This window comes from Zonotrichia albicollis, chromosome Z (genome assembly GCF_047830755.1).
Source record: "Zonotrichia albicollis isolate bZonAlb1 chromosome Z, bZonAlb1.hap1, whole genome shotgun sequence".
NCBI classification, from domain to species: Eukaryota; Metazoa; Chordata; class Aves; order Passeriformes; family Passerellidae; genus Zonotrichia; species Zonotrichia albicollis.
Window position 1 is genome coordinate 57,114,397 of NC_133860.1, and position 6,344 is coordinate 57,120,740.

Genomic DNA, 6,344 nt, shown 5'->3' on the forward strand with positions numbered 1-6,344 from the left:
GATGGTTCCTCATGTCAGCAGCACAAACCTGCTCGCTTCCCTGCAGAGCACATCCTTGCTGTGCCTGTTCCAGGAGTGAGGCCTTGCTACACCTCATTCCCAGGCACTGGCTCAGACATCCTACATAAGCATTTAAAATCTGGTATTTTGCTCTCATAGTTTCAATAATAGCACTTCAATATTCAGTAAGAATTGTAAGTTGGTCTGATTAACTCAGTTGGGTCACTTCCCTGCAAGAGATTCGTGCTGTGTAAAAAACCTGTTAGAACTGAATGTAGACAGATTACAATACTATAATTTTCCTTGAAACACAATATCTGCTTTCAGCGGAAGATGTCTTGCTTCCTGCAGGTTCATTCTTTCTCAATAGGGATTGAGCCAAAGCCCACTGAGGTCACTGAAAGCCTTTCTCCTGCTTACTTTCCATGCTGACAAATCAGTACTTTCTGAAGCACACTTGTAGAAGTTAGCCTACTCTGGACAGGAAGCAGCTATAATCCTTATATAGGCTGCATCTATTTTCTTCCAGAAGCCATTTAGGCTGTCCAATCTGTAGGGAAAGAACTACATTTCCCAATACTCACAGTATTATCATATTCTAAGCCATTTAACAGCAGTAATACTAACCAGCCTCCCTATGTCTGCAATAAGTCTTCCAAAAAGATGGCTTCACATCTTAGTGTCTTTGATGCAGGACAAATGTTCTGGTCGTCATGGAGAGACACTTTGATGCAGAGGTGTTAATAATCACAGACTCCCTACTGAGCCCTGTACCTGCATCAGTCCTCAGCCTAGATCACTCCCCTTCTATTGATCCAGGTTAGGCACTGGGGCCAGACACAGCCTCCTCTCTCCTGCATCCAAAATAGGCTTTAATCTATGTCAAAATAGCTGCTTTTGACTTCTTCCTTTCCTTTGCCAAATATTTCTGCACAAATACATTTTTGTCATTGTTTCTTCCCACTATTTACTTCCACAGCAGATTTTAGGTGAATGTGTATTTGAAGACGGTGAAAAGAACTTTGATCTCAATATAATTTTCATTGACCTGTTCAGTGAAGATATTTCACCAGCACAGACTCACACTGTGCTCACAACATAGCAAAGCCTGGTGGCGGGAGGACTTCTCCTCCCAGGTCTCAGTTTCAACAAAGTCTCTTGCTGTATTGAAAAAGGCCTTTAGCATTTTGAACAGTAGCAACAATTGTTTTGCCACACAGATTTTTCAAAAAGTTCTGTGGGAATACCCTAAATATTTTTAATTTGTTCCTAGGGAGTAACAATCCTAGCTGCCTGGATAATTCAGGGCATTGCAAAATGCAACAGGTCATCCTCCAGTAGATTTTATACTCTTCCCTTGAGCTAGCAAAGCTATCAAGATGTGATTTCATTGTGTAAAGATGTGTTTGACCTTGCTCCCCACTCACTCCTGAACCATTCAACTCAGAACTTTGTGGAGCAGCAGAGGAAAGAGAAAGGAAGAGAAGAATGTAATAACCCTCTTGGGCCAGCTTCCTTTTTTGTGTATTCACCAAACAAGTAGCCAGGAACACTAACCAGCCTTTTGTTTTTTCATGTACCTTTCTTTTTGGCAGCAACAACAACAACAAAAACTCACAACCAGTCGACCCCTTAAAAAACACTCAAAGCCAAAACAAAGTGGAAAAAAACCCAAACCAAAGCAAAAAAACCCCAAACCCAACCAAACCCACTAAAATCAAAACCCCAAAACATTGTGGAGAGGAGAGAACTGTTTTACAGGTGGTCTCCTTTTCGGTGTGTCTGCCTCAGTTTTTCATGACAAATGCCCAGATTCAGCTAGATTTGAAACATTGGAAAAGTTTAGATAGCTTTAGTTCAAAATATGCTTTATGTAACATTTCAGTCACTCTTGAGTCTAATAATTTCTGAAATGTTAAAATACACCAAAATCAATGTAGGGGACTTCAGTTAGAAGTGTATTTTCATATCTCTCTCAATTCTCTCAGTAAGCTGTACAGCAATTTCAATGTAGATCACACAGACTGTTCTAAAATGTGTAAGTGTGGATGCTGGTATCCAGCTCTAATATCTAAGACTGAAAATGTGATTTAGAAAGCTCTCATTGTCCTACAGTGGTCTCAGGAGATGCTAGGGGCTGTCAAGGGGCAGTTTATACCAGATGTCTGCCATGCTCCTGCTGCAGCCGCCGACAGTGACTGATGGTGTGTCTCACTTTGGAAAACTCTGGGTTGTAATGCTGAGCTCTGCCCTCACCTTCAGAAACCCATATGCACCAGGATATGTGCTACTGTGGCTCAAAGACCATGCAGAAGGTCTGCAAGTAGGCTCTTAATCAAGGAGGCTCTTTAAAAGGAAAGGGGGCAGGAGGAAAGACAACTGTCCCTTTACACATGTTATGATTAATTTGGGATTCTTGAAATGCCATAATGCCGGAAAGACCAAAGGACAGAGCAGAACAGTCAAGCGGCTCTTTGAAGACTCCCTGTCTTTATTCTGTGTTTTAGGAGGACTGGCATTTCTGAAGTGCATGCTGCAGTCACTGTCAAGGCCAATCCCATCAGCTGCTCCCTCAGCAAAGCACTCCCCACTCGTACAGCTCTTTCATGCAGCTACCACATACTGGGGTATCATAAATAAATTTTTCAGGCAAGTTGCCATATCAAATTCTTTCTCTTGTGGGTGGTCCTTGAGAAAAGCAGAGCTCTGTCTGTATTACCAGTCTTGATAACAGACTGTTTACAACATTAGGATTCAATGGTTTAGATTTTTCCCCTTGCTGTAAATTACTTGTCTAGACAAACTTGAAGCTCCAATCTTCATGAAAGTAAGGCTTTGACTCAAGTGCTGATGTAATTCCCTGATTGAATACAACATATTTTTAAAAGCAATCCTGCACTGCATAGTTCCTCTTTTCCTTAATCTAGTAGTCTTGAGCTAACTGGAGAGATTTTTTTCCTGGAGTGATTTTCTGCTTTGCCTGAGCATGTGACTAATGTAATAACTAAAATCTGTGTGAGTCAAAGATTTGAAGTTTGCATCCCACAGCTGTAAATTGTTTTATCTTTACTCCAAAAAGAGGTATTTGGGGGAAATAAACACCAACAGAAAAATAGTCAAAAGTAAAAAACAAAAAACCAAAAAACTCAACAAAACAACAACAAAACCAAACCAAGCCAAACCAAAAAAAAAAATATAAAACCCTCAAAACCCCCAAACCGAACCAAAACTGAAACAACAAAACCACAAACAAACAAAAAACACCAAAAACCAAAACACAAAAGTAAAACAAAAAACAAAACAAACAAACAAAACCCCTACAGCCCCAGAAGACCAAAAAACCAACTAAACAAAAAACCTAACAAATCAGCAAAACCCTCACTCAACTCTATATTGGCCTGCACACTATGCATTCAAAACCCCGAATAAGCATTTGCACTTTTATACCTGAAAGGAGCCTCAAGGACAAAAAGGTCTGACTTTGTCTATTTTTTTTTATTTTTTTGTGGTCCTTATTGAGGACCAACTTCAAGGTAACTCAGGCCACCAACACTATCACACATATGTGACTATGCACATGCATGCTCACAGGGAAAAGCTGGGGAATGTAACCAGTGTGAATGTGTGAAGGAAGGAGAGGGCCTTGAAATATTTTGCTTTGTGCACTACACTGTATTTCTGACCCAATTTCTTTTTTCCACAGGTCCAGTGCTCTTCTATCTCTTTTCTATTCTGTCACTGCTCAGAAAAACAGGCTGAGTTTCCTGAAGGTGCCTCTGCCCGTGGCAGAGGTTTTGGAGTAGATGATCTTTGAAGTTTTTTCCCAATGTAAACCATTCTGTAATTCCCTGATCCAGGGACCCTGGGAAAAGGAGGCATAACGCCCCATTAAGGCATGGATGGCAACTTTTCACCAAACTCCCAGGTTTGGTGGGGTCAGGATATAAGCGTATAAGCCCAGCAGAGTTTGGCTCTACGTGGATAGCCACTATTTTTCTCTCTTAATTTTGAGGCATTTGACTTTCTGAGCTGTGAATCTTCTTAGAAGTCAAAGGCTCCTTGGAGGATGAAGCCAAGGAGAGGTGAACAGTGTTTGTCTTGAGGGGATCCTCCTTCCTCCAGGTGGCTTGGGCAGGGGCTTCAGCTCTCCACACTTCTTTCCACTCCATAAACAGGGATAATACTGAATCCTTCCGTGACAAGCCACTGCTCCAGCGTGCAATTTTGTGGTTATTACCAATGTTTTATCACAAAAGAGGAAATTCCATGCTATGGGTTCTGTGGGAGAAGCAGGTGGCCTGACTTGCTGGTCTGCTCCTTCACCTTCTCCCTAGGTGGGGAATACTGGGAAGAATTGCCATTTTTCCCTTCTGTTTCCATTTCCCCATGAACCATGCCCAAGAGCAAGGGCAGATAATGTAACTTAGAGCAAGAGCAGATACTGTAACCTTTGTGCTGTTTGTTCAGCGCGCAGAGAGAACACGTGGAGTACAAAATGAAGAGGAAGGTATGATTGCTTCTCCTCCAAGCTTACACATTGGTGGCTGATCCACTCACTGACCTCTCTGAGACGTCAAAGGAAGAGAAACCTCTTTTTGCAGACTTAGGTAATTTATCATTAGAGAGAGTATTTCTACTTTATCATTAGAAGATTGGAAGTCAGCAGGATCCGGCCTAATATTGTGCAAATAGAAAAACAAAATTATAGAATCCTAGAGTATGCTGAGTTGGACAGGACTGATGAGGATTATCCAGTCCAACTCCTGGCCCTGCTCAGGACGCCCCACGAATCACACCATCTGCCTGAGCTGGAAGGTCAAACCAGGATGCTCCACAGACTGACCATGCAGGAGCAGCAAGTAACAGCATCCTTATGTTCATCAAGAGAAACAAATCAACACTGAGCTAGTTGCTCGGCTCTCTACTCAACCGCCTGCAAGACTCACACAGAATGCACAACCATAAACTGGTGTGAGACAAGAAACATGGAATTGTCATTTGTCACGGATGACAGGACTTGCAAGCCTTGGAAACCAAGTCTCTTACTCACTAACCCATGCCTGTACCTCTGTGTTACCAGGGTCCCTGTATGTCGGATAAACATTTGTATCCAGAGACAAAACATTGTCATTGTAGGAAGGGTGAAAGTGTATTCTTTAACAGGAGTTAGGTAAATGGTGTGAAAGTCAGAGGGAAAATAAAGGAATTTGTAGCTATATTGTTGGGATCATGACGAGCTGCAGGCATGGGAGTGCTCAGGTTTGTGCTGCTGTGACTGAATCCCTGAGTGACCGCCACTGACTCAGCCAGAGCAGGAGCAGTCCCCAGTCCTTGGGAGTTGTTTCACCCTGCAGGACCTACCAATACATGCAAATCAAACCTGCAGAGAGCTGCCTGGGGACAAGGCCTCTGGATGTGCTCAGAGGGGATGAACTGGGAAAGACACACGCACTGCATCCATGCAGTATCTGAGGATGCATTGACTGAACACATACATGCGTACAGAAATGGGCACTTCTACAAACACAAACCCTACATTCCACACTTGGGCCTCCTATTCAATGCACACTTCCCCCAGGAACTTCAACAGCTTTTGGTGTACATGCAATATGTAATGTATCTTGTATTCTGTACTTATTTGCTGCACAGCTGCACAAATATAACACTTCAAAGAATACAGTTTAATCACTTGAGAACATAGTCTTTATGGAGTGATGAACAAAGAGTTTCTATTCCTTGCTTTTCAAACCAGCAATGCTGAAATGTCCAGCATAGATGTCTCATTTCCAGATGTTTTCTACATCGGGTGATAATATTCAAGTAATAGTTTTATTTCCAATTCTGACATGAAAGAACATAAGTGTATCAGCACTCACTGAATTCAGTGGCAGAACCAACTGATAGGAGCCCATGTGAGTAAAGTGATTTTTTTACAACTGTTTGCAGGTCTGGGCTAAATCTGATTATACTGCAGGAAAGATACATATCATTTTATGTATTGCAATTTTCATTATTTCAGTTCAGATATCTCAGCTCATTCCTGAGTTGTTTTTGGTTGTTTTTGAGATTTATAACAACAAATTTAGGAGACTTGCAGAAAGCTGGGACCTAAATGGTGCTATAATATATGTCTATGATGTGTTTTCCATAGATGTCATTCACTTCAATGCAGCAGACAGGAATTTCTGGAGCCAGCAGGATTCATTTTGTGATTTCTCTTCCATCTACATGACAAAAATTACAGAGACTGTCCCTCACACTTGGCAAAAAATCTCATTTATTAGTAGAGTCCTTGCTATCTTCATACAAGTGTTTTACAAATACTTTTTGAAATGCAGAAGTTA